The 26,517-nt window shown below is 43.7% G+C and overlaps 1 long non-coding RNA gene across 2 annotated transcripts in view; it reads left to right on the top strand.

Moving 5' to 3' along the window:
• The window catches only part of LOC119854994, a 54,973-nt gene extending 46,988 nt beyond the window's left edge, over positions 1–7,985 (top strand). For both annotated transcript variants that reach the window (XR_005292719.2, XR_005292720.2), the window contains 2 exons: positions 6,488–6,547; positions 7,528–7,985. This is a non-coding gene — a long non-coding RNA (uncharacterized LOC119854994). The remainder of the gene's footprint in view (positions 1–6,487; positions 6,548–7,527) is intronic.
• Positions 7,986–26,517: the final 18,532 nt, after the last annotated feature.

Here is a 26,517-nt window from a genome sequence, read left to right as displayed (position 1 = left end):
AAGATGACAGGTTTCAGAGTAACAGCCATGTTAGTCTGTATTCGCAAAAAGAAAAGGAGGACTTGTGGCACCTTAGAGACTAATAAATTTATTTGAGCATAAGCTTTCGTGAGCTACAGCTCACTTCATCGGATGCATTTTCCACCAAATGCATCCAATGAAGTGAGCTGAAGCTCACGAAAGTTTATGCTCAAATAAATTTATTAGTCTCTAAGGTGCCACAAGTCCTCCTTTTCTTTTTAAAGATTGTGAAACGCTCTGGTACTACAGTAATGGGGACAGATAAGTACCTTAGCTAGATAGCCATGTTGCACTGATGTCAGTGTCAAAAATTTGGCTTGCTGTCCTGCTAATGTCCTTAAACTTTGACCTAGAGAAACCAACCTTAGAGGTAAAAGATTTGATCTTTCATCATGATTATTCAGTCCTTGACCTCTCTGCTAAAACAGCCAATAAGACTGCCAGTTCATGTTGTGGTTTATGTGGGGTGGTCACCAATCTCCTGGAAACTGAACTAGAACTGGCTTCATTTCATATTAGCTACTGAACATGCATCAGATGGTAACAAGTTTCATTTACTGCAAGCAACTCGGGGATGAAAAGCGTTATCTTTCATTACCTGAACCAACTAACCCTAACTTTGACACCCAGAATGAAGTAGCAGGAAGTGAAATGAAAACCAAGTAGTTGGGAGAAGGTAGCAATATTGCTGAAAGTACTGCTTCTCTCCCACCCGGCTCATTTTCTCTTTGGCAAAAAACATTTTTATATTTTAGAAAGGGGCCAGCTAGTAATTTGGTTTTCATATATGGCTGGTCTGTTTCAAGAAAGGAGATTAGTCTTCACTAATCACATTATCGTAAGAATAGGAAAAGTTTAGAGGCATATTGCACATTGACAATTGAGAAACGTCGTCTTATATTGAAGATAGAAATATCTCACCCATATTAATCCATAATGAAAAGAAGAAAATTAATGGAGATCTAAAGCCAAGATAGCTGCAAAACCATGCAAAGTAACACCTTAATACATTTTGGAGTACAAACTGGAGACCAGCAGACTTAATGGATTGGTAATGTATTATGGACCCTTTTACCTCCAAACCACTGGTTTAAGCCTTTCTGGGTCAGTTGCCATGTCCCCACTGTTTGGCGGTCTCCATCCAGTTCTCAGTGAACATGTGCCCACATCACAAAATCCAGTGTCACCATTTGACATTGGTTTTCTCAGCAGAGAGCTCAAGGAATGAACAAACTACCCCCTGACATCTAGACGTTCTCCTTCTGGAACAAGACAGAGACGCAGGGAGCAGGGAAGGGAAATTTTGCCTTCTGTGAACTCAGTTTGTGAATACATGTGGCACATCAGTCTCCAGGACTATCAGAATGGCATCTTCCATGATTCCTGCCGAGTTCCATTGGGATTTGGGCATGGAATTTCCTTAGGCTTCTTTTGAAAATTCCAGCCTAAACTGACACGAAAAATGCAAAGAGAACCTAGCACGAAGAAATACATTCCTACCTTGGCTTTCATTAGGCAAATTGTTATCGTAGATACTTGGGAAATACCTGCAGGTCACTTAGTGCAACTTAAATCAGAGAAGGAAACTTGGCTAGTTTGTAATACATCGCAACATTATCTGTTCAGTGGCCACTGAAGCAGATAGTAATTCTCCAGTAAAATTTTCCAAATTAGTTCCTTTTTGTGTACGTTATCTCCCTGTCAGAGGGAGGTAGGACTGACCTTTCCTCTTGTTTTTTTTCCAAGTCAGTCTTGCTTTTTATATATATATATTGTTTGCAAGGCACATTACACCCTTACTCTCCAAGTAACTTCCCTGTAAGTTTCTTAGCATCATCTCTCTCCTTGTCTGCTGCACTTTAGTATCCACTCAGAGATGTGTGAGCATTCTACTGTAGCCACGTGGTCCTGGTCCTATCTGACTGTGCAGCTAATGTCTTCTGTTAATACATCTCCAGTGCCACATACAGTGTAAATGAAGAGTGATATAATGCATACAACTCAAGTCAATAACAATGTAACAAAAAAGTACTTGTGTAATTACAGGGTACCAGATTATATTAGTTAAATACCGAGGGTGAAATTCTGGCTCCATTAAAGTTAATGGCAAAATTCCCATTGACTTTAATGGGGCCAAGATTTCACGCCAGGTGTCTTGACTTGTGGCTTGCTATACATATTTTGCCCAGACAGTCCTCCTCACTCCAGTAGGTACCAAGTAGCGAAGACGGTTTGCTAATATGGTGGTGTAATTCCTAGCGAGGTCTGAGATGTACATAGAGTTACAAAAAGAAAAGGCAAAACATAGCAGCTGGCCCTAAACAAGAAACAGTTGGAAGTATATTATAGGAAATACAGTATCACAACTGTATACCTAGCATATCTGTCTTTGGACATACTGTATACTCTTCCCATTCCTCCTGTGAGGGTGGGGCCAGACGCACAGTGTGTGGGCTGCGTGCACTTAAGACAGAAAGGAGCCTCAATTGCTGACAACTTTATGGCTGGGTTATCACAGGTCCACGTGAGTTGCGCAACTCTTGATCTGGCTTATTGTCTCTCTTGCAATCGGTTTCTGGATGCAGATTTCAGTCCGAATCTGTGATCTCTAACCCAATCAGATACTTAGTCCATAGTGACGGACACATTTAACAAAGGTTGTTTAGGTGCTGAACAATCACATCACTTATTTATCCAATAATCACATAATTGATTTTTTTAAAAATCAAGTAGAAGGACTTCTTTGAGATTTAAAGATTTCAGTTTCCATCTGTGTCTAAAATGCATAATTTGAATTAAATCTCTATTACATTTTACTAGTGTTGTTCTTACAGTGGAATCTTGTAGATCAACTACCAAACCCAGCCGTCTTGTTTAAAATGCTTGCTGAGGTATTTTTAATCACGAGTGCCTAAGAAGTAATACATACTGATATAATTTGGCTTCTAGATAGATATTTTCCAGCACTAAGATTATCTGTCTGGCTCTTAAAAAATATTCACTTGTAAGGAAAAGAGAGTGAGCACCTTCCAGTGTTTCACCATTGGCAACTGGCCAGAGTCTACCAGACAAATTCACTGCTTCCAATATTTGGACAATTCTACCTGGGTGCAGAGAAATGACAATACAGTAAAATATATTCTGAGTCAACAATGAAAAGCCACTGCCCTCATTCCCGGCCTCGTGAATTTTGCTAAATTACAATAATTCAAAAGAGCTTATTTTCTAGCGAGAACAGTGGTGAAGTACTGGAATGGGTTACCTAGGGAAGTGATGGAATCTCCATCCTTAGAGGTTTTTAAGGTTTGGCGTGACAAAGCCCTGGCTGGGATAATTTAGTTGGTGTTGGTCCTGCTTTGAGCAGGGGGTTGGATTAGATGACCTCCTGAGGTCTCTTTCAACCCTAAACTTCTATGATTCTAATTAGTGAGACTAATTAGTGGAATCTGTAACTTTTATATCAGCACAACTGTTGCTATTGTGTATTTTTCCTAAGGGACACATTTGTTTTGTCTTTAAGGAGAACCAAGAGCAATGACATTTTCTTTTAAATGTAACTTCCATTCATAGCTGATTTTCATATGGGCTTCCAAGGCTTGCAGAGACAAACATGATTTAATAGTTGGAAAAACAACAGAGTCTGATATTCGGGGCCCATTTCAGACTGTCTGAGTGACTTTGGGCAAGCCAGTTAGGTTCCAGTTTCTGATATCCTTGCCTAAATTGGGAAATAGCTAATTCCACATATAGCTCCATTGCATTCACGGGGACTATTTTATGTAGGGAGATCTGACTCAAGATGAGTGAGGGTCTCAATCTTCCTTGGAACCACTCTGTGCCTCTGTTTCCCCATCTACCAACCTCAGAGAGATGTAGCAAGGCTTCCAGATTAAATGTGTGAAAAGCCCTTGTGAGATCCCCACGTGGAAGGTGCTACAGAAATGCAAAGTGTTAATAAATTGGTGAAATGTAAAGGAATCATTATGGTCTTTACAGGTGTTGCATTTTTGACCTTGCCAGTCTTGACACGAAACTTAGTCCATATAGCTCCCCCACCAAGGTGCAGTATGCTAGCATGCCTGCAAGGCGCTTTTCAGCCTAATTCCTGCTAATGTCATGCATGGTTAGTTAACCTCCATTTGATCTGTCTTTTAGAGATTTATTCATCAATAAAGGCGTTATTACTCCTTTGATGATAGTTAATATCATTTATATGAATTGTCTATTGATGGACACATTTAACAAAGGGTGTTTATATGCTGAACAATCACATAGTTTATTTATCCAATAATCATATAATCGATTTTAAAAAATCAAGTTGAAGGACTTCTTTGAGATTTAAAGATTTCAGTTTCCATCAGTGTCTAAACTGTCTAATTAGAATTAAATCTGTATTACATTTTACTAGTATTGTTCTTACAGTGGAATCTTATAGATCAACTACCGACAGCTCCCAAGTAAGGATCAAACCCAGCAAACATTTTAAACATGTTGGCTGGGTTTGATCCTTAATCATGAATGAGTGCACAAAAATTAATACATACTGATATAATTTGGCTTCCAGAGAAACATTTTCCAGCACTAAGATTATCTCTCTGGTTTTTAAAAACATTCACTTGTAAGTAAAGGAAAGGGAGCAGCCCTAGCCGTTTTGCTCTGTCCAGGGCGGGGACATGTTTTTGGCACCTCGCCTCCAGTCCCCCAATGGCCGAGCAAAAAAAAAAAAAAAAATTTTTTTTTTAAATCCAGCTGGCCAATAAGCACTGGAATTGGCTCTTCTCTCTGATAAGCATCCTAGATTGTTGCTGTTATCATTCAGACCTGCTTGAATGAAAATAAATACTAAACTAGGAAACTTTGCTCATCTATTTTTGGTACTTCTTTGGCCCTCATCCGTGTAGCATCAAAGAGCCTCACAACTCTTTAATGCAGTGGTGGGCAACCTGCAGCCCACGGCCAATGGGAGCTGTGGGAAGTGGTGGCCAGCACATCCCTGTGGCCCGCGCCACTTCCCATCAGGATAATCTGCTGGCAAGCTGCAAGACAGTTTGTTTACATTGACTGTCCGCCGCTCCCAGTGGCCGCGATTGGCCGTTCCTAGAAATTTTACAGATGGGGAACTGAAGCACAGAGAGACTTAGCAGCTTGCCAGCATCAAACAGGAAGTCTAGAGCCTAGTAGGGAACTGGACCCAGATCTTCTGAAGACAATACTATCTTTGGGGAACCACAAAACAGAAGTTTTCCAAGAAGGACTGGTAGGAAAAATATAGATTAAGTACAGGCTAGTTCAAAAGAATTAGAACTCAATCCTGCAAACACACACAAGAGTAAAGACACTTGTGAGTGTATGTGTTTGGAAGAATGAGCCCTTAGTTAGTTAATGTAGGTCCCAATCTTGCAAAGACTCTAGGCACATGCTTACCCATAAAGCATCTGCTGATCAGGATCATAAAGAAGAATGAAACTTCTACAGTGTAGCAATGTAGCCTGTTTAAAACCAGGACACAGACTGTAATTCATTGTGGGGTTGCTGTCTCGATCAGCCATATCTTGATTCCTTGTTATATCTCCATTAGTATTCTAATAAGACAGGAAAGGAACATTGGTCTTACTTACATGGTTAACTTTAACTACATCTGTAGTCCCAATGAATTCAGCAGAACTACTCACATGGTTAAAGTTCAGCATGTGTGTAATGCTTTGCAGAATTAAGGCTGTAGGCTTGTGGCCTGTGTTTCTACTGCACAAAGCTTCAGAATGGGACCTCTAGACACGACCATAATAATAATAATTAATAAATAATCTATGACACAAAGGATTTGGAGTGCTTTAATTAGACAAAATGTGATTTAGCTATATGCTTTTTTTAAAAATACATTTGTCTTTTTTTCTCCGTATTGTTATTGATTATTTAATGTGAAACTACTCAATTAGAACCTATTTAAATCGTGCCAGATTATAGCAGCACTGATGCATGATATGGGTCCCATTTTTAAAAGCTTTGAGATAGATTGTGAACTCCTTACACACAATGGTGAGTAATTGCTATGCAGGCATATTATGCTCCTAGCTCCTGGAAGCAGCTACTAGGGACAACAGAAGTACACAGAAAATACATCCAAGGATCAAGGGGTGAAAATCCTTCAACAGTGTCTGAGTTCCTACCACTGCCCTTCACTGTACAGCAGTGAGTGGGAAAGGAGTGCTCCAGGCTTATGTTAAGGTGTCTGAAGAAGAATTAGGATGGATCTATTTCCATGATCATCTCCCTCATAAAATCAATCCAATACACTGAAAAGGAGTAATATTTTTGAGTACTGGGATGCCTAACTCAAGCAAATATTCTGTGTTACAGTATCCCTGTGCAAAGAAAGGTCTATAAGGGATTGGTTTGCTGTGATTTGTTACCGGCCAACAATTTTTTTCTCTGGTTTGAAGGATTTTTTGATCTTTTGATTTTACAGGAGACTGGAATTGATAAGCCTGCTGATTTCAAGGACTGCAATTCAATCAGAAACCCCCTGGTGAGGCTGCAATGAATGGCAAGTCCTGGGATTTGAAGGTTTAAGTCAGGGACTGCCGGTTGTTATCACTAGAGCACTACCAGTTTAGCTACAACATGAATTAAGCTCTGTGTGCAATAGCTTAGCCAGCACGTCACTGTTACACTCAAACAATTTAAGATACAGAATAAGAGCCTGATTCTGAAAAATCCTATGAGTGTAAGTAATTTTACCTTGTGGGGTTGCTCTTGATAGTAATCACTACTATTAATAGCAATTCATCCCTTTGCAGGGCAGTAGTACTCCTGTGCCCCTCTTAAGCTCTCTGAATTTCACCCTAAGGGTCAGATTCGGATCCCCTTATTCATCATGAATAAGACCTTAACCTACAAATAGCCCTGCTGACGTCAATGAGATTACTCACAGAGGCTCTGATTCAGCAGAACACTTAAGCACAAGTTTCACTGATGGTTAAACAGGTACCTAAGCATGTGCTTAACTTTAAACACATGCTTAAGTGCTTTGCTGAATGGGGATGGGGTCAAGTGTTTACTTAACTTTCAGGCCATGAGTAAGTGTTTTGTAGCCTCAGGGTCAGATTAAAACACTAGTAAGTGTTAGTAAGGATATGAAAATCTGGCCCTAAATGACTGCAGGATTAGGTCCTAAATTAGTATTCAGCCCATCCTAGAATGGAACAGTGTCGGTTTGGAATTGTAGTACTAATTATGGTAATGTATTTGCATTTCCACTGCATACATCCCTCCAGTAGGGGACTCTGAGTCAGATTCTGATCTCAGTTATACCATATATTGTAAATCTGGAGTAATTTTATTCCAGATTTACACCAATATAATTGAGATCTGACTCATTAAATGAATGTTACTTTTTATTATGTTTAGATGCAAATTCTATTTCATATATTATTCATTATTAGTATTTTCTAATTCCATATAATTCAGAAGAGGAAAGGCTAATTTTCTATTTGCTTTTTACATTAGAAATAGCACTTCCTTCTCTGTAATGGCTGCCATGACTCATCGAAGCATGCAAGGGCATGTGACTAAATCATGTGGTACTGGACTCCATTTTGTTGCTTGTACTTTTCTACAAACTGCTGGGGGCTTGGCTTGAAACAAAGTTCCCTCCACATGGAAGAATCTATAAAAGGGGGAAGTAACATCACCAAGAGGCCTCACTCCCCCTACAACATAACACCTGAGGAATAAAGACTGAACTGGGGAAGCAGGGTCCCAGGCAGGACAGAAGAATTCCTGCCTGTGTATGCAAAAGCAATAACCTGCTCACAGGGTGATTCAAATCTTATCTAGTTTATAAAGCTTGGATTGTGTTTTTGTTTTATTTCTTTGGGTAATCTTCTGTGATCTGTATGCTCACTACTTATAATCACTTAAAATCTATCTTTCTCTAGTTAATAAATTTGTTTTATAAGTTTTACCTAAAACAGTGTGTTTTGCTATGAGTATTTGGGGAATGTGCTCAGGAACAAAAACTGGTGCACTGTCCTCTCCACACTGAGGGAGGAGCGAACTGGGAAATAAACTTACTGGTCAGGCTTTTGACCAGGGCAAGATGGTACAGCTCTGGGGTCCTAGCCTGTGGAGCTGTGGGAGAGGGGAAGGCTTCATGTAACAGCAGCTGGGTGTGTCCCTGCCTGTGTAAAGGTTTGTGGAAGTGCAGGACCAGGAGCGGTCTGCAGCTTGTCATAGCAGCACAGTGCTAGAGGGAGCCAAGGCTGGTCAGTCAGAGGGCTCGGTGGTACCCCAGTTCCAGGTTGCACCCTGGGGACACCCATCACATTGGCAAGCACTCAGAACTTTGTAACCCCTTTGCAAACAGCTAGACTGAATGCTGTGGGCACAGGGCTCTTCTGAACCTCAGGGCAGAGCCAGCTCTGCTAGTTCATTGTGACCTCTGCAGTAGCCCTGGACAGATTTGGGCTGTGGGCATGCCCAAAAAGGGAGAGTGGGGTGGCAGCAGGTCAGGGTGGCTCTCCCCTGAAATGCCCACCGTGCCAGAGAGAGGGTCAGGAGCAGGGAGCATTAAAACTGGCTCTGTACTTTATTCTCTTCTGTGGGTGTGCAGTCCAAGTCTCAATCTAGCTGTATAGAAACAATGTTTGCAAAGCATGAAAAGAGTTACTGGCATCCAACCATGCAGAATCAAGTCCGTTTTAGGAGAAGACAGGCCTTATGTTAAGGCCCAGGACTAGAAGTCAGGAGATGTTGTTAGGTATTTAAAGAGTGCTTAGAATAATGGACCCTGGTATATGACTGGGTGGTGCGACCACAATGCAGATAATTAATAATAGAATCGTAGAATAGAATCATAGAATATCAGGGTTGGAAGGGACCTCAGGAGATCTTCTAGTCCAACCCTCTGCTCAAAGCAGGACCAACACCAACTAAATCATCCCAGCCAGGGCTTTGTCAAGCCTGACCTTAAAAACTTCTAAGGAAGGAGATTCCACCACCTCCCTAGGTAATGCATTCCAGTGCTTCACCACCCTCCTGGTGAAAGTTTTTCCTAATATCCAACCTAAGTCTCCCCCACTGCAACTTGAGACCATTACTCCTTGTTCTGTCATCTGCTACACTGAGAACAGTCTAGATCCATCCTCTTTGGAACCCCCTTTCAGGTAGTTGAAAGCAGCTATCAAATCCCCCCTCATTCTTCTCTTCTGCAGACTAAACAATCCCAGTTCCCTCAGCCTCTCATAAGTCATGTGTTCCAGTCCCCTATTCATTTTTGTTGCCCTCCACTGGACACTTTCCAATTTTTCCACATCCTTCTTGTAGTGTGGGGCCCAAAAGTGGACACAGGACTCCAGATGGGGCCTCACCAATGTCTAATAGAGGGGACAGATCACATCCCTCGATCTGCTGACAATGCCCCTACTTATACAGCCCAAAATGCCATTAGCCTTCTTAGCAAGAAAAATTGCTACTATTGCCTACCATATAGCAGCGTAAATCATTTTGAAATCCTAGAATGGGAGAGATGTTTGGATACTAAGATGGTGGGTGCCCTAGAAATACCTGCTGGGAGCCAGCTAGCTGACCTACACACAGTTGAAATTTGGACACAAAGTATCAGATTCTTGCACTGAACTGTCCATGCTGAATGTATAAGAAAAAGTTGGGGAAAAATGCCGTTGAGCACATTTGAATAACCATTAAACCTGAGGGAACTGCATTCTGCTCATGGGCATTCCACATGCAGAAGGAGAGCTAAATTCATGCAGTAAAATATTCCCTACAAATTATTTGCTCAGGGCTAGAATATGTGGCTTTTTCATAAGCCCTGAGTAGGGGATAGCTGCATTGCTCTATGATCAACACAGGGAAGAAGTGCCTCTCGGATGCACATTTTTCTCCCTCACTTGCCCCTTGCTCCTGAGGTAATTTGCCACTGACCTATACCATGAATAGATTACATCACCCTTCCAAGACCAGTTCAGCTGCTCCACCCATTCCTCATCCCTCCCTGTCCACCTGCTGCAGGGAGAAATATAAGCAACCACCCCTCCTGCCTCCCCCGTCCCAGGAAGAACACCTCAGAAGAATCTAAAACAGAGGTCTGTTTGGGCCTAATTTTATGCCAAAACTGAGCACAGGTGACCCAGATTCAATCAGAGAATGTTGTTGACTCATTTTGAGAACAGACCAGACCCCAACACTTCCCACTGAACCTGTGTCAGTATCATCACCATCACTTCATCCTTGGGACTTGACCTAGGGGCTTCTTGATCCCCATGCCCCCTGACTCATCAGCACACTCACTCCGCAGTGCACACAGTGTGTAGTGAGTTGGCAGTGGTCGGCAAGAGCGGGGCATGCAACTGCAGCCACCCTACCCAAACCTACCCCACAGGCAGGAGGAGATGATCAGACACAACACGCGCTCGAGAGGGCTGGGGGCATTTCAGCCTTGACCTGAGTTGAACCCAACACTTTTAGTCAGGTCCCATCAGGTTCAGGTTGCGTTGCAAGGCCCTAACCCAAAAGAATCTCCACAAGCAGAACCTCAAGGGGTTTCCTCAAGACTTTCATGTAGTTTTTTGCATGGGAAGAGATGTTTTTCCCTGTACTGACTTAGGGTTAGATTTTCAGAAGACTGATACTTTCAAAAGACTGAGACCCCTCTGTTTGAGGGCACAAATCCAATGACCAGCACCTGATTTACTCCTGCAGGTAGTGAATGAGAGGTGCAAATCTGCAATTTTTTCACTTGCAATTGAATTGCAGATGTAAATTGCACTTGCATTTCACTTTTGCAAGCACAAACTGTCCCGCAAAAGTTCCTGGGAATTTTTAAAATCTGGTCCTTCATCTGTTTCACACCACAGAGAAGCCACCTGAACGTTGAATTAAGAATGGTCAGGAGATGGAGATTAGGAAAAAAGAAAAACTTTCTGACATGTCGGTCCAGAAATACTGTGGTCTGTTTCACCCCAGCCAAGAGATCTTTTATGAATTAATGTAACTTTTCAGCGTGACCCAAAGTTTGGGTTAATAGGTTGGATTGGGTTGAAAACCAGAAAATGAAAATTGCTTCCAACTGTCAACAGATGACTGGAATTATAATGCATATATTTTAACATTGATGCAGGGTAACAGAAGTGATAGCTGATTCCTAACCTAGCCCCAATAGCAACCCACTTTGAGCTGAAGACTTTTCAGTGTTCTTTGGTGCCATCAAGTGGCAGTAAGTCTGAAGGACAAAAATACTATGGAGATCTTCAAAAAGAAAAGGAGTACTTGTGGCACCTTAGAGACTAACAAATTTATTAGAGCATAAGCTTTCGTGAGCTACAGCTCACTTCATCGGATGCATTTGGTGGAAAAAACAGAGGAGAGATTTATATACACACACACACAGAGAACATGAAACAATGGGTTTATCATACACACTGTAAGGAGAGTGATCACTTAAGATAAGCCATCACCAACAGCAGGGGGGGGAAAGGAGGAAAACCTTTCATGGTGACAAGCAGGTAGGCTAATTCCAGCAGTTAACAAGAATATCAGAGGAACAGTGGGGGGTGGGGTGGGGAGGAGAAATACCATGGGGAAATAGTTTTACTTTGTGTAATGACTCATCCATTCCCAGTCTCTATTCAAGCCTAAGTTAATTGTATCCAGTTTGCAAATTAATTCCAATTCAGCAGTCTCTCGTTGGAGTCTGTTTTTGAAGCTTTTTTGTTGAAGTATAGCCACTCTTAGGTCTGTGATCGAGTGACCAGAGAGATTGAAGTGTTCTCCAACTGGTTTTTGAATGTTATAATTCTTGACGTCTGATTTGTGTCCATTCATTCTTTTACGTAGAGACTGTCCAGTTTGGCCAATGTACATGGCAGAGGGGCATTGCTGGCACATGATTAATAAATAAATTAATTAATACAGACTAACACGGCTGCTACTCTGAAACCTATGGAGATCTTATTCGCAAAAAGAAAAGGAGTACTTGTGGCACCTTAGAGACTAACAAATTTATTAGAGCATAAGCTTTCGTGAGCTATGGAGATCTTATTGTTACAGATAGAGATTTGAGGTCATACAGTTAGCATATATATGAGTTAAGGTCTTCTCCCCTGGTTTGGGAGCCCATCATAATATAGCTGCAAAGGCTAAAGAGATAAAATAACATATAGCAGTGTTTTAACCAGCTTGCAATGTAAACCTTTTAAACAGTGGACGCTACGCTTGAATGTTCTATTTTTGATAACAGGTTATTATAGCAGCGCTTGCAGATGTAGCTTGGGGGAAGGTCATGTTAGTCAGTTCCTAGAACACACGTGATTTTTGAGAGTTGTAGGACTTGAATCAAATTTAATGGCCAAATCCTCAGCTTGTGTAAGTCAGTAAAGTGTAAAGTCAATGGAGCTAAGTTGATTTACACCAGTAGAGGAACTGTCCTTAAAAATTCAATCCATTCTGAAATTTATAGGGCTGTATTCATGAACAAACTTAGGCAGGGCCATGCTGAGCCTCACCACACATAACTTGTAGGTGCCTAGAAAATCACTACGATTCACAGAGTCTAAGTTCAGCACCTAGGCTCCCTCTACAATGAATGAGGAGAGAGAGGTGCTTCAGAATGGGCTTCACAAAAGCCAGCTAGGCGGCTCTCTGCTTAAACTAGCCAGTGGCAGAGGCTGAAAAGAAGGGTGTGTTCTAAGCCCCACCCCTTCAGGGAGTTCAGCACTTGGGGTTCTCAGCCTTTAACCTCTCTCTTGGGGTTAGGCCCCTATGCCCTTTTGTGGGGAGAGGAGTTGAGGATGACCTCTTTCATAACCTTTCGTCCTGTGGTTCAAATACTCACCTGAGATGTGGGGAACCCCCAGTTCATGTCCCCACTCCACCTGTCCATCTCTCTTGTTGAAGCTGTTCCACTGTGGATATATAATGAAAGAATCATTAGGTTGGAGAAAGAGAGAAAGAGGCTGCAGCCTGGTGTTTGGAGAACTCACCTGGGAGACCCAGGATCCGGTCACCCTGCTCCAGTGCCTTTTTTTAATTATTTATGCACAATGGAACAGCTTCAACAGGAGAGACTGAAGGAACATCGTATCAGGATATCCCATAACCCAGTGGCTAAGACACTTACCTGAGAGGTGGCAGATCTTTTTTCAAATCCCTTTTCCCCTCAGGTGGAGCAAGGCCTTGAACCAGGGGTCTTCCAGATTCTGTGGGAGAGCCTTTACAGTTGAGCTATAAGAGAGGTCAGCCTCATGCCCCCCTCATCTGTTTTGTATAAGCTCACCTCTAGACAACCTGATCTGGTGGATGAGCTCTGAGCACACTTACTGGATTAGGCTCTGCAGGTGACTTAACTGTTGGGAATCCTGTCTTCCCCTGGTTCGTGTATCATTCTGGGGCTTAGGCATCCAGATGCTTGGCATGGGGCTGCCATGTACATGCTCAGAGGCAGAAACATAGGTGCCTAGGGAACTTTTACTGCAAACATTTAGGTGCCAACGATTAGGTGCCTACAGGGTTCAGCAGCAGCTCAGCTGGGGTTTTGTGAATCCCAGTGGGGCCTGATTCTGGGATTTAGGCACCTTAAGTGGCTCCAAGGCTGGATCACCCACGTAAAAAAATAGTGGATGCTCAGCATGCACTGGCAGCCCAATAGATCAGCTCCTTCCTCTCCACCCCAGCTCCTCCCAGCACTGGCAGTCCCGTTAATCAGCTCCTCCCTCTCCCCCCCCCAGCACCTCCCACCCGCTGCAAATCAGCTGTTCAGCAGTAGACAGGAGGCACTGAGGGATGGGTGGAGCTAGGGTAGGGCACGCTTGGGCAGGGGGGTGGAACAGGGTGGGAAGAGGCAGGGACAGGGGTGGAGCAGAGGTAGGAAGAGGTGGGGCAGGGGTGGGGCCTTTTGGGAAGGGGTGGAGTGGGGGCGGGGTCTGGGGCAGAGCGGGGAAATGAGAAAGTCGGCACCTGTTGTTAGGTGTCTAAGTCCTTTTGTGAATCTAGCCCCTAGTCTGACTAGACTTGTTTGTTTCTTGGGTTGTATACATTTATAAATAAATTCATAGATTCATAGATTTTATGGGCAGAAGGGACCACTACATCATCTAGCCTGACCTCCTCTATATCACAGACCACTAAATAACCCCTGCTTACTCCTGGACTGAGCCCACTAACTTGTGTTTGACTAAAGCATTACTTGTGTTTGTATAACATATATCTTCCACAAAGGCATCCAGTCTTAATGTGAAGAAATGGAGAATCCACCACCTCCCGTGATAGCTTGTTCCAGTGGATAATCACCCTAACTTTTAAAAATTTGTGCCTAATTTTTTATTTGAATTTGTTTGGCTTCAGCTTCTAGAAATCGATTCACATCATGTCTTTCTCTGCTAGATTAAAGAGTATTTTAGTATGTAGTATTTGCTCCCTGAGAAGATACTTATACACTGTAAGATCCATTTGCTTTGCTTTCATGTCTAAGCAAGAATGAAAAACGGAATTTACAAAGCTCAGACAGATTAATTTCTGTTGTTTTAAGAGCTGGAAAAGCAATGAAAAACCCAAAATAAAAATATCTAGCTAGGAAAACCAGCATTAGTTCCTTTAAAATAAAACCAACACAACTGATTTTTAAAAGTAATTTAAATGGTAATTAGTCTAAACGATGTTTTAAATACTTGATGGTTTATTAAAAAACTAAGAGTTTAAAATTGTTGAGATATGTTTGAAAAGATCTACATACATAAGGACTCTTTCATCAAAGACATAACTGATTGTATAGTTTATGTAGTGAAAAATATAAATGGGGAATCCCGAGTAGGAATAGAGAGGTTATATTACCTCTGTATGTGGCATTGGAGCAACTGCTGCTGTAATACTGTGTCCAGTTCTGGTGTCCACAGTTCAAAAAGGTTGTTTATAAACCGGAGAGGGTTCAGAGAAGAGCCATGAGAATGATTAAAGGTTTGGAAAACACAACTTATAGTGATAGACTCAAGGTGTTCAATCTATTTAGCTTACCAAAGAGAAGGTTAAAGGGTGGCTTGATCACAGTCTAGAATAAGTACTTACATGGGGGTGAACACATACTTCATAATGAGGGATTTTCAATCTAACAGATAATTGGTTTAAGAAGATCTAATGACTGGAAGTTGAAGCTAAACAAATTAAGACAGGAACTAAGCATGAATTTTTAACAGAGAGGATAATTAACTACTAGAACAATTTACCAAGTATCATGGTGGATCCTTCATCACTGGCAATTTTAAAATCAAGACTGGATGTTTTTCCAAAAGATCTGCCCTAGTACAAGCAGGAATCAGTTCAGGGAAGTTCACTGGCCTGGATTATGCAGGAAGTGAGACTAGATGATCACAGTGGTCCTTTCTGGCCTTAGAATCTAGTTCAAGGTTTGACAAAAATGTACCACACAAAAGGACTCTGAGAAGAGAATGAAACTTAACTCTGACCCGGCTCATTATGTCTAACTATTGTAAAGGTCTCCAGACAGCAGCCAAATGGAATGAGTTCAAAAGAGAGCACCTGATTCTTCATTGCCTTGCACATTGTATGCTCTGTACACCTGTGTAAAGTGGGTGTAAAAGGCTACTGTCCGGTTGTGGAAGTGTTTTACACTGGTTTTGCACAGATGCAAATGATCTCATGAGCTGCAAGACCACAGAGAATCAACCAGAAATTTGTGAGGTTTTGTGGATTTAAATCAGACTAATAATGTTCATTAGACATTAGAGAGACATTTGAGGTGCAGAGTTTGGAGCTGTATTTTGAACCTTTGAGCGTGAGCTGAGAATTTTGGTTTGGCCCCATTATACAGCTCTCTCTAAAAATGTATACTTCATCACAACAGCTTGTGAGGTAGGAATGTGCTGTTACTACCATTTTACAGAGGGAGAACTGAGGCCCAGATCCATATAGGGACTTGGCTGACTTTTTAGTGGCTGGAAAAATCCCTGGAACAATAATGAGATCCACAAAGCCTGAATTAGGCACCTGGGCTCCCTCTACAATGCATTGGGGGAGAGGTGGTGCCTTAGAATGGGATCCACAAAAGCCATCGAGCAGAGTAGGGAGCTGCCTATGCTAACCAATGGGAAATGCCAATGAGAGGGGTATGTCCTAATCCCCACCACTCTGAATGCAATGCCCAAGTCTGCGACAGGGAGGCACCTTATTTCAATGTGCCTAGGTTGGAGTGTGAGGATGTGACCATTCGCTTCCCAGCTTATGGCTGCCTCTGCTGCTTAGCCAAAGGCCTTAGCCTAAGAACAGGGCCTCAGACTGTCACAGTGAGAGAAGGCTCTTACACTGGTAGACCGTGATTTTGATGCTTTCTTTTATACCTCTAGAACTAGCCAAGTGATAAGAATACACCTAAATTCTTAGTGTATAGGCCTTTACGGACAGGCCAGAATATCTATATCCTAACACAAGTGACTGTGAAGTCTGGGTGGGAATGTCTGGAAAGGACTTGTGGAGCCCAAAGAACAAGTGTGAACACTACTTGCTGAGGGTGAATACTTTTTGTTTCATGATACTCATAAAACAGGCCCTGGGAGAGACTAATCTGAAACACCAATTGGGGGGCAAAAGTACCCTAGGGCACAGGAGGGGAAACTGAAGCAGGAGTATACCCAGTGAGGGTCTTGGGGAAAGTCTTTTTTTTTTTTGTTACAATGTGCTTGAGTACTTTGCTGAATGGGGGCTATAATCTGTATTTTTAATATGTTCCATGCCACAGGCTAAACTTTGGCTAGTATTATAAAAGTAGCGTTGTGAAAGCCCTGCTGTGAGGCTATACTGATGTCCCATTTGCATGCATATTATACCTGCCTGGTCTCAGCACTCTAGCATGTTCCATTCTCCTGAAGTGTAGGAATAGTTAAGATGTATACAAACATACATGTCTACTGTACCCTGTTCCCATGCTTTGTTTCCCCCTTGTGCAATGTTGTACAGGACCTATGGAGGGAGCTCTCTGATTTCCCAGAACAACTGGCCTAGCCTTTTTGCTCCCTCGGCTGCTTCCTGGCTTCTGTGTATGCATATTGCCTTCCAGAACTTCTTCTCTATTTTTTGCTTACAAAGAGCTTCTCTGATTCCCAATATTCTACCAAAGAATCCTTTAAAAGTTAGCAAGGGATCTTATAATAAGGCAGTTTTTGTGAAATTGTGTTTGTAAGTGGATGCACTTAATTACCAGGTGGTGAAATATTGAAAGCCCTTTAGCTTTTCACAATTTTCCCATCAAAGCAGTCTGCTTAACCAGCTTCTCCAATATTAAGCTTTCTTCCCTGCAAGCTGACTACTCAGGTTGCCATAATTTGGAGAGAGCAGAAATAGGACACATACAGGACTTGTTTTTCCAGACGAGTTACTGTACAGTAGGTAGAGAACAGGCAGTCAGACCATGTTGTGAACCTCTTCATCTAGCATGCCGGGGTAGTGTGCTATGACTGCTATGATGCCTTTCTCAGTTGTGATCTCAAAAAGGAGGCCTGTACAAAACCAAAGGCAAACTTAGCTCAGCTGCTGCTTCTGTGGGTTAAAATGGAAAGAGCATTACTGACACCTACTGGTAAAATGGATGGCTACGTATTTTCATGTAAAAAGCAGTGCATGTGGAGAATTAAGGGAGCCCCTGTTTCTTGTTGTTACCGGCTCAACTAATGCTTACTCCCTTTGATATAGGCATAAACCAAAACTCCCCATATCTTGGTGAACTTGAGATCCAAACCACTCTACTCCATCCCATTCTTTTCAAGTGCATCTTATACCAAGGGGCATGACTCACTTTAGTCCCACAGCTGCCTATGTTCCACATTTGTCCCCTCACTTTAATCACTGAACATTATTTATATGAGAAATAAAGAATTGTGAGACTGATATAAATTGACCCTGAGGATGCACCCACACAGCAGCTCAGAGGGCGATTTCCAGCCCAGATGGACAGTTGCACTAGCAATAGCAGCATGGCTGTGGTGGCACAGGTGGCTGCTTGGGCTAGCTGCCTGAATATGTACCCAGAGGGTCAGGTGGGATTGTATTTGGGTGGCAGGCCCAAGCTGCTACCTGTACGCCACAGCCGCACCACTATATTTAGAGTGCTGGCATATGTCTGTCCACTCTGGGAAGCACCCTGCCAGCTGCTAAAGGAAAGAGTGTCACTGTCTTACAGGAATACTTTTTGTATGTCCTTGCTTGTCGGTGTATGTCACTTGTTTTGGACCCTGACAGCTTGAGAAGTAGGCTGGTCCCATCTCTGTAAAGGCCAAAGGCCCTGAGCATGCACAAACACTGAGGAAATTTTGGCGTGCGCTCTCTCCGGATGAAGATCTGATTGAGAAGCTTAAGCTATCTCTGAGGGTAAAGGGTGTGTGTGCATGTGTACACAAAACGGTGTGCAACTCTTTCCACATTTGTGCTCAGATGTATTCAGGAAGGTGGAGTAACAATGAACACACTCCCTCAGAAAGCGTTTCAGACACAGGAGGTGCATCTAACCAGGGTGGCAATGTGCAGTAGGCAGCACTAGCCAGTCAGGTCAGAGGGGCACCTGAGGAATTTTTTCAAAAAGGCAAAAGTGGCAAATGAGGGCACAAAGCCATTGCATGCATGGTTGGATAGCAATGTAATACAAACAGCACGAGCACCTGTGGAATGACTTGGAGATCTGCCTAATGCTTCATGAACAGCTGTCTACATTAACTCCACAAGCATTACTCTCTATGCTTTTCAGTTTGGAAATAAGTCCCTCATTTTTAATGGTGAGGGTGAGTAACCACTAGAACAAGCTACAAAGGGAAATGGTAGATTCTGTCTCTTGATGGCTTCAGATCGAGACTGGATGCCTTTCTTGAAGATATGCCTTAGTCAAACAGAAGTTATTGGGCTCATTGCTGGGGTAACTGTGTGGCATTCTATGGCCAGGTCTTGGACAGCAGGTCAGACTAGCTTATCTAATGTTCACCTTTGGCCTTAAAAATCTCTAAATATTCATGTCTTTACAAGAAGCGACCTTTAAAATGAAACTCTTGTCGGGTGATGTTGGATATTAAATACGATTCTGCACTTTTCATAGGAGTATAATCTTTTCCCTGGTGTCTTTAACAAAACATGCCCTCCCCAGACTGTAGGATGGCCTAATACACCCCATGTGACTGCTGTCCTCCATCCAGGCCCAAAGTAGCCTTATCGGGAACTGGAATCTGGCCTCAGAATTAGATGCCACGTCATGGGCCCCATAGTTTAAATGATGGCAAAACTGCCCTCAGTTCCTTGAAGTAGCCTCTCCAGGTTGAGATGCAATCCATATCTGAGTTAGGGCAAGTTGCCAGAGAGGAAAGATCGTTTTATGGTTATAGCTCTGATCATGGGCTTAGAGCAGAATTCTGTTCCTGGCTCTTACTATGTACTTGACCAAATCACTTAATCTCTGTGCCTAAATTCTCATCTGCAAAATGGGCATAGCAATCTTGCCTGTTTAGACTGTAGGCTCCACAGGGCCAGAACTGTCCCTTAATGTGTGTGGCACCTAGAACAATCAGATCTTGATATCTTCCGGAAGCCTCTAGGTATTACCACAATAGAAATCATTAATTGCCTGGCAGTGGCCTGCTGCAACCTGTCCTGTGGACAAAAGACATCACTCTCCATTGTGTCACTCCAGCACCTCTCTAATACACTTGTCTTAGAAAACGAAACTTCTAAATTCCTTAGATTTGGTGTCTAGTTGGTTGACAGATACTTCTCCTGCTCCATTGAGCTGTACCACTCTGGGATCCAGTTGATACACATACCCTCTCCTTTTGTTGTTCTTTGTGGTGCAAAGAGCAACATAATCATGCCTCATCAGTGATTTTGCTCTATTAGTATGACACAAAGGCCCCTTGGCATGGGGTCCCCTGTTCTTTGCAATCATCTCAGATGTGACAAACCCACTACATTAAATGCACTGCTTACAAGGTATTTGTTCATAAAGGGTAACATTAAGGTCTCTTGAAAGCTTGCAACTTGATTGTAATCATGGCATGATGTGTGTACAGGTGACACTTAAGGAATAATGTAACTATATTGAAGCTGATGCCTGTATGGTCTTCCAGTTTAAGAAGGCGTAGCCAGGGAATTGTAGTACTTAGTGATGGCATCCAATCCCTTGTATTACATCACTGGCTAACAAGGCTCAATTGTCTGTCATTTTCCCTCATCCCAAAACAGCCAATGGAAAGCCAACAGACCACTGCAAACAACTGAAACCATTTGGATGTAAAACAGGAACATTATAATAGGTGGAATCACCCTCTATATCAATAAAGACAAGATTGTAACACTGAAACAGAGTGGAAAGAGGCACTCTGGATCCATTCACTGAGGACACAGCTTGTTTGGGAGAGGGGACGGGGGGGAGGCTTTTCATGAAAATTTGGATCCTGGTTCCGGTGAAGCCAGGCAGTTCTGCAACAGACTGAACTTTGGGGGTGAGAAACCTACTTTACTAGTAACTATTGATAAGTGTAAGCCCTAGGTCATGTTCAATTACTTTGTTTTGTATTGTAATCATTTGTTTCAATCACTTTCTTGTTTCTAGTGGAATCTGTATTCTTTCTTAAACCTTCTTGTGCTTCATTACAAGTTCTGTGTGTTGTATGGGAAAAATGGTTTAAGGTTAAACTGGGTACCTTGCTCCTTTGGGACCAAAAGATCTGGGATTTCTGAGTGTCAGGGCTGGATATCCTGGGGGAACACTTTGCTTGCAAGGCAAAGACAGGGCTGACATTGCCCAGAGGAGAGTGCTTGAGTGGCTGAAAGACTAGTGGTGGTCGGGAGTTGACATCTAGCTATCATCGACAAGACACCATCTCTCTGAAGGCAGGGACTAACTGAGTGACTCTCAGTCCTAAGTACCCCAAGAGCTGTCACAGCATCTGTTTGCAAAAGAAAATGCAGTGCTTGCCCACATTTTATATTGAAATACCAGGGAGGTCCCAGTACTCATTTCCACACCTCTGCAGTGGAAATGGGATTTGGGGAGCATCCCAATACTCTGCATCTCTTATAAGGGTGAGTCCAGCCTGAAGCAGGGAGTCACCTAGAATCCCACACTTTGGGGAAACAGGAGACTGGAGCTAACGCCAGAGTTCAGGGTAGCTTAAACAGAGCTATGGGGGGGGGGATGTGTGTTGGCCCAGGAACTCCACTCACGTCAATAGGCTTTTCAAACCCTCACACAGCTATTGTGTGCAAAGGGAGCTCCTCTTACTGCAGCTGTTGATAGAATGAAGACTGAGCCACCTGACTGTGGGTCCGTTAAATGTAAAGTCCAGCATGACGCTAACCAGCAGTGCTTATTCTGTCTGTGTGTATGTACTTAAATCCAAAGTCAGCTCAAACTGGCTCAGTACCATGTACCCTTTAGTTCAGTCTTTAACCTCCCCCAGAGAAACATTGATGTTTATGAGTATTGGCAGAGACTGGTTGATCTCAAAAATGATTCAGTTCTGCCAAGATGGGTAAAGAATGTTACCTCAGTAGATGAGGTGTTCTCTGTCTTTCCTGCCCCAATATAGGGAATGCCTAAAGAGAATAAAATATTTAGGTAATGTTATGTAGTTACCTACAACACATGCTACTTTAATAGAAGAAAAAGAAGGAAGTTCCGTGCTTATCTTGTGAGGCATAACTATGAATGAGAAACTGACGAATAGCCACAGGGCCACTGTTCCTCTCCAGCCTAAGATACCACCTTAGGACTCAAAGGGGCTGAGTTCAGTTCCTGCCTCTGCCATGGGGGTGGAGAATAAGAGTTGAGCTAATGTATCTGCAACTACATGGATCTACTGACTGTTTAGCCTTGTGGATCTGTAGTATGATGATCTGAAAGAGGGTCAGGCTTCGAGGGACTTTGATAGGATGCTAGGGCTCAACCATGCAAGCTGGGTCACGCTGCTACCAAACAAGCATAGGCCTCTCAGTAAAGATCTTTCCCATGACTTAGCTTGCTTGCTGTTTTGCTTGTTGCTATTGAATCAAGGGATTATTATAGCTCTGAGCAGCAGCCCCACAGAGGCCAGAATGGGATGTTTTCCTTTCCTGCTGCTCCCCCAGGCACTACTTAAAGCACATCCTGGCTACTTAGCCTGTGTGCTAGTATAAGCGGGGGAATAGTCTCACTCTTGTGGGGAACTTTCCTGGCTTCTGCACTACCCCAGTGAAGTGGGCTAGCAAAAGGATCTGAGTCCTCACTCCCACTTCCTTTATCTCCCTGCCCTTGAGGACTCCCTTTCCACTCTCCTGTCTGGCAGAGTCCTCGTAACCCCAACAAGACTGGGCCCAGGATTCCTGGGAGGCTCAACCCCCAACCCTGCTGTGGTCATCTAGGACAGGGGTTAGGGTGTCCCCACTCTGGGGTACTCTCTCTGCACTGGGTACTTCTCTGACTCACTGACCATTACATACAATTTAAAGCAAATGCAAGTTATTTAAATCAACAATTAATTTTAAAAAGAATAAGGAAAAATGGGAAAGGTTAAAGGAAACACGTCACCCCGCTCTGTGGCAGGGAACATCACAAACACTGTCTCTGGAATGTCCGGGCAGTTCAGTCTGTTCCTTGTCAGTCCCAGGCCCTGGCTGTGCTGCAGAGATGCTATGGGTTGGACACTTGCGCTGGTGGTGGCCACACGCTCTCAGGCTCTAAGTGGTAGGACCCTTCTTCCCAGTGTTGCCCCCACCTTGTCGGGGTTACGATCCAAGCCTGGCCTGCAGAGCCCCTTGGCCCAGGCATCTCCCTGTGCTGGGCCTGCTGCCCAGGGTCCCCCTCGCTCTCCCCAGCTGCTCACCGCACCCAGCTCTGGACTGCTCCAGCCCCAGCTGCACCACTCTGTCTCTGCACTGCTACTGCTGCTGCTCTGCCTCCAGCTCCCTGGGCTGCTTCTTTGGCCCCTCTGGCTCTGGTTGCTGCAGCTCTGCTCCCAGGACAGGGTCTGCTCTCTTTGGGCTGCTTTTCTGGTACCTCTGGATCTGGCCCATCTCTGCTCCCCAGCTCAGCCTGGGCCTCTGCTTTCTCCTTAGCTCGGCCCCACTCTGTCTGACCCAGGCAAATCCAGCTCACACGGAGGATGGGACCTCCCTGGCCTCCTGACTCCCTGATTAGCCTGCCCGGCCGTCATTCAGGCTGACCTGGAGCATTGGCCTCTCCCCATTGTTCCTGGGGGCTGTCCGTGTCAGGGTCCTGATTTCCCATCGACCCTTCCCCCTTTTAGTACTGGGAGCTAGCAACTAAAACACCCCCACTGACTGTTAGTAAGGGGGCAACAGTCCCCTTACACTAGGGTTAGGAGACAGCCCCGAGAGAAGGGTTAAGACATTGGGCACATTTGGCTCTTGCACTGGTGTTGAACGCAACAGGGTTGTGGAGGCGTGACTGACAGTAGCATTTGGCCCGACTCTTAGTACAATGTTTTGAGAGATTACCTGGGGAGGTAATGCTTTAAAATTAGGGATAGCAAATAGGCATAATTCAGAGTTGTATACAACAAATTGCATTTAAAGAACCTTAAGTGCAAAAAAAAAATACTCAAAACTCATGAAACACCAAAGTTAAGGTAGCCTTTGCCACCTTAACTCTGCATTACAATATAGGCCTAGATTCTCAGCTGTGGCTGAGGAGCTTGGTTCAGCTGAGGCGATGAAGTACAAAGATGCCCTGCCCCAGTCTTGGAGTCATCTAAGTGCCTTTCTAATCCCCTGTTTAAACTAGAGTAAGAAACCGTTTCAGCAGCTAGAGATCAACTGGACATGAGAGACAAAGCCATGCCCCCTTTCCTAGCCATGCCACCTGGGCCAGAGGTTGGGGAGGAGACTGTAAGAGCTGACCAGCAGCTTCTAGCTGCTAGAGAATCCTCTGCTTTGGGGAAATTTTCTAGCTGCAGCCTAAGCTGGCTATAGGGTAGCTTTGTGGGTGCGGAGTGATGCAAGTCTGCTCCATCATCCAGAAGAATCTGGCCTGTACTCTTCCATTATGCTTTTGGTTTCTCTGCAGGGCTGTTATTCATCAGCCAAGTAGCAGGATGCACTGTGAATGAGGCAACAGTTCACTATCCTTTTTGGAAAAAGGAAAATCTACCTCCATCAAAAGGTCTGCTAGACTGCACTGGAAGGCTCTGTCTTGCACAGCCTGTGCACTCCAGGAGGCCAGGTTTCACAGCATAATTTTGAGCCTCTAGTGAGCATGTTGATGCATCATATACAATGAGACTGGTTTCATTCCATACGTTCCCTCGCAGCCCATATCCTCCCCCCTCCACACATACAACCCTGGTCTAAAGCCTGATAACAGCTAGGTGAATGCCTTGTGCCTATGGGCATTTATTTCAGCCATTTTGCACAGCTTGATGTGTCTCCTCACATATCTCAACAGAGGAAGAGGATGGTCAGACATAAAATTGTCTTCCAAATTTTGACTTTTTATTTGGATAATTTGCCTATCATGCTTCAGGCCTGATTTTCCTCACACTTCTGATGTCTAGCACTAGAAGAACTCCACTGAAGTCAATGGCCCTGACTCTTTCCTGCACCCCTCTTTACCCCATTGATTTGAATAGACTTTCTCCAGTGTGGGAGGAGAATCAGGCCAACTATCTTCATAAAAGCTACATTAATGGTGGTTTGATGCTCCTCCTTATAGATATGGCTAATGAACAATCCTGCAGGAATTCTGAATGGAAAACTTTTATTTGTAATGAAGTCACTGATGACTGGGCCAGAGAAAGGCAGGCAAATCCCCAGTTTACATTTCTAAAGAACCCCAAGTATTGTTCAGTGCTGTATATTACACTTCAATTGGAATAAAGTTCTTCAGAAGCTGAATCGTAGCTACAGACTTATCAAAAGCCCACTCAGTTCAATGTCTAGCTCCAGTCTTTAGTGAATAATTCCTCTAATCTATTGGGCACAAGAAGCGAGAAGCTTTCTCTATAGCTTGTCTTCTATCATCACTTGTTTCCCTTGAACAAACAGTCATTGTTGCCATTGCAAGCAAGAAATCGCTGTCCATTGACCGTGGTTTCTCTCTGTCCCATAGCAATATATGCTGATGGAATACAGGGTCTCCATATCTCATGCGATACTGCATGGCTGGAATGAATACTGGCAGGATGTTTGCTCTGGCTTCAGCACTAGCTCCTTTCTGGCACTGGGGAAGACTGGGAGACTGATGCCTCTCATTTTGGCATGTGAGGATCCAGCATGTGCCCCTTGTCTCACCTCCTAGAGGATGTGAATGTCAGCCCACTGAACTGGCAGAGTGTGCTGAGAATAACAGTTCTTCTATCCAGTTGCTCCATGAATCCAGTCAGTGAGTGGTGAAAGCTAGCCTTTGTGGTAGGCTGATAAATACAGTGAACATCCCTCATTACAGCACGGGCTAATGATCCCTCATATGACCATACGTGAGGGAATGGATATTGAGGGCCAGGTTGTCTGGCCCTTGCATGGATGCATTGTGAGCTCACAGGGGAGAGGGAGACACAAGGAGACTTCCCTGCTTGTGCCTGGCCCTTGTGCAGGACAGTGTAATCACAGGCTGCACTGCAGGCAGCTTAGGATTGTTCCCTTCTATGCCCCTGGAGATGCAAGAAACCCCAAAGGGGCCAGGCAGATGCAGAGCCATGCTCCTATTCCTTCTCTCAGCACAGGCCGGTTGAAATGGCCAGCTGTATGGAGAGGAGCATGGTCCACCCTGGGGAGCTATGGAATGACTTGGACCTCTTGCTGCACAATTCCTCTTTGAACACCCCATGTGGCAGTACAACTCTGCCACTGCCCCAAGACTGGCCAGTGCCAGCATGGCACAATGTGTCTCCAATAGGCAGAGTATCATGCAGGATGATTACTTGCCCGACAAGTAGGGCGACCAGATAGCAAGTGTGGAAAAATTGGGACAGGGGTGGAGGGGTAATAGGTGCCTATAGAAGAAGAAAACACCAAAATCTGATTGTCCCTATAAAATCAGGACATCTGGTCATCCTACCTATAGGAAATCAAGTAGGAAAGCTGAGTGAAGGCAATTACAGGTGTGCAACTCCACTGAAGTCAATGGGGTTTCACAGGTGAAGTTGAGAGCAGAATTTAGCAGACTGGGGAAAATTTTTCAGTCACCCAAGTAACTTAGGCTCCTAATTCCCAATGACTTTCAATCATCCTTATGTCCTTAAGGCCCAGATCCTCAAATGTATTTAGGCACCTAAATCCCTTTAGAAAATAGAATTCAGGATGCCATGTCATTAAGGTGCTTTTGGAAATGTTACCCACTCTAATTAAGGCAGCCCTTTCCATAGGCCAAAACCAACCTGAAACTACTCCAGGGCATGTCCACAATACAAGTTGAAAATATGTAGCCACGGCTCTTTGTAATGCAGATGGGTGCTTAATTGTGTCCAGGAACCCTGGCTGTCCATTGAATGAGTGCTTCAGGAT

Source organism: Dermochelys coriacea, chromosome 4 (assembly GCF_009764565.3).
Source record: "Dermochelys coriacea isolate rDerCor1 chromosome 4, rDerCor1.pri.v4, whole genome shotgun sequence".
NCBI classification, from domain to species: domain Eukaryota; kingdom Metazoa; phylum Chordata; order Testudines; family Dermochelyidae; genus Dermochelys; species Dermochelys coriacea.
The sequence above is the reverse complement of the archived record's forward strand: the minus strand, read 5'-3'. Positions and strand labels throughout refer to the sequence as shown.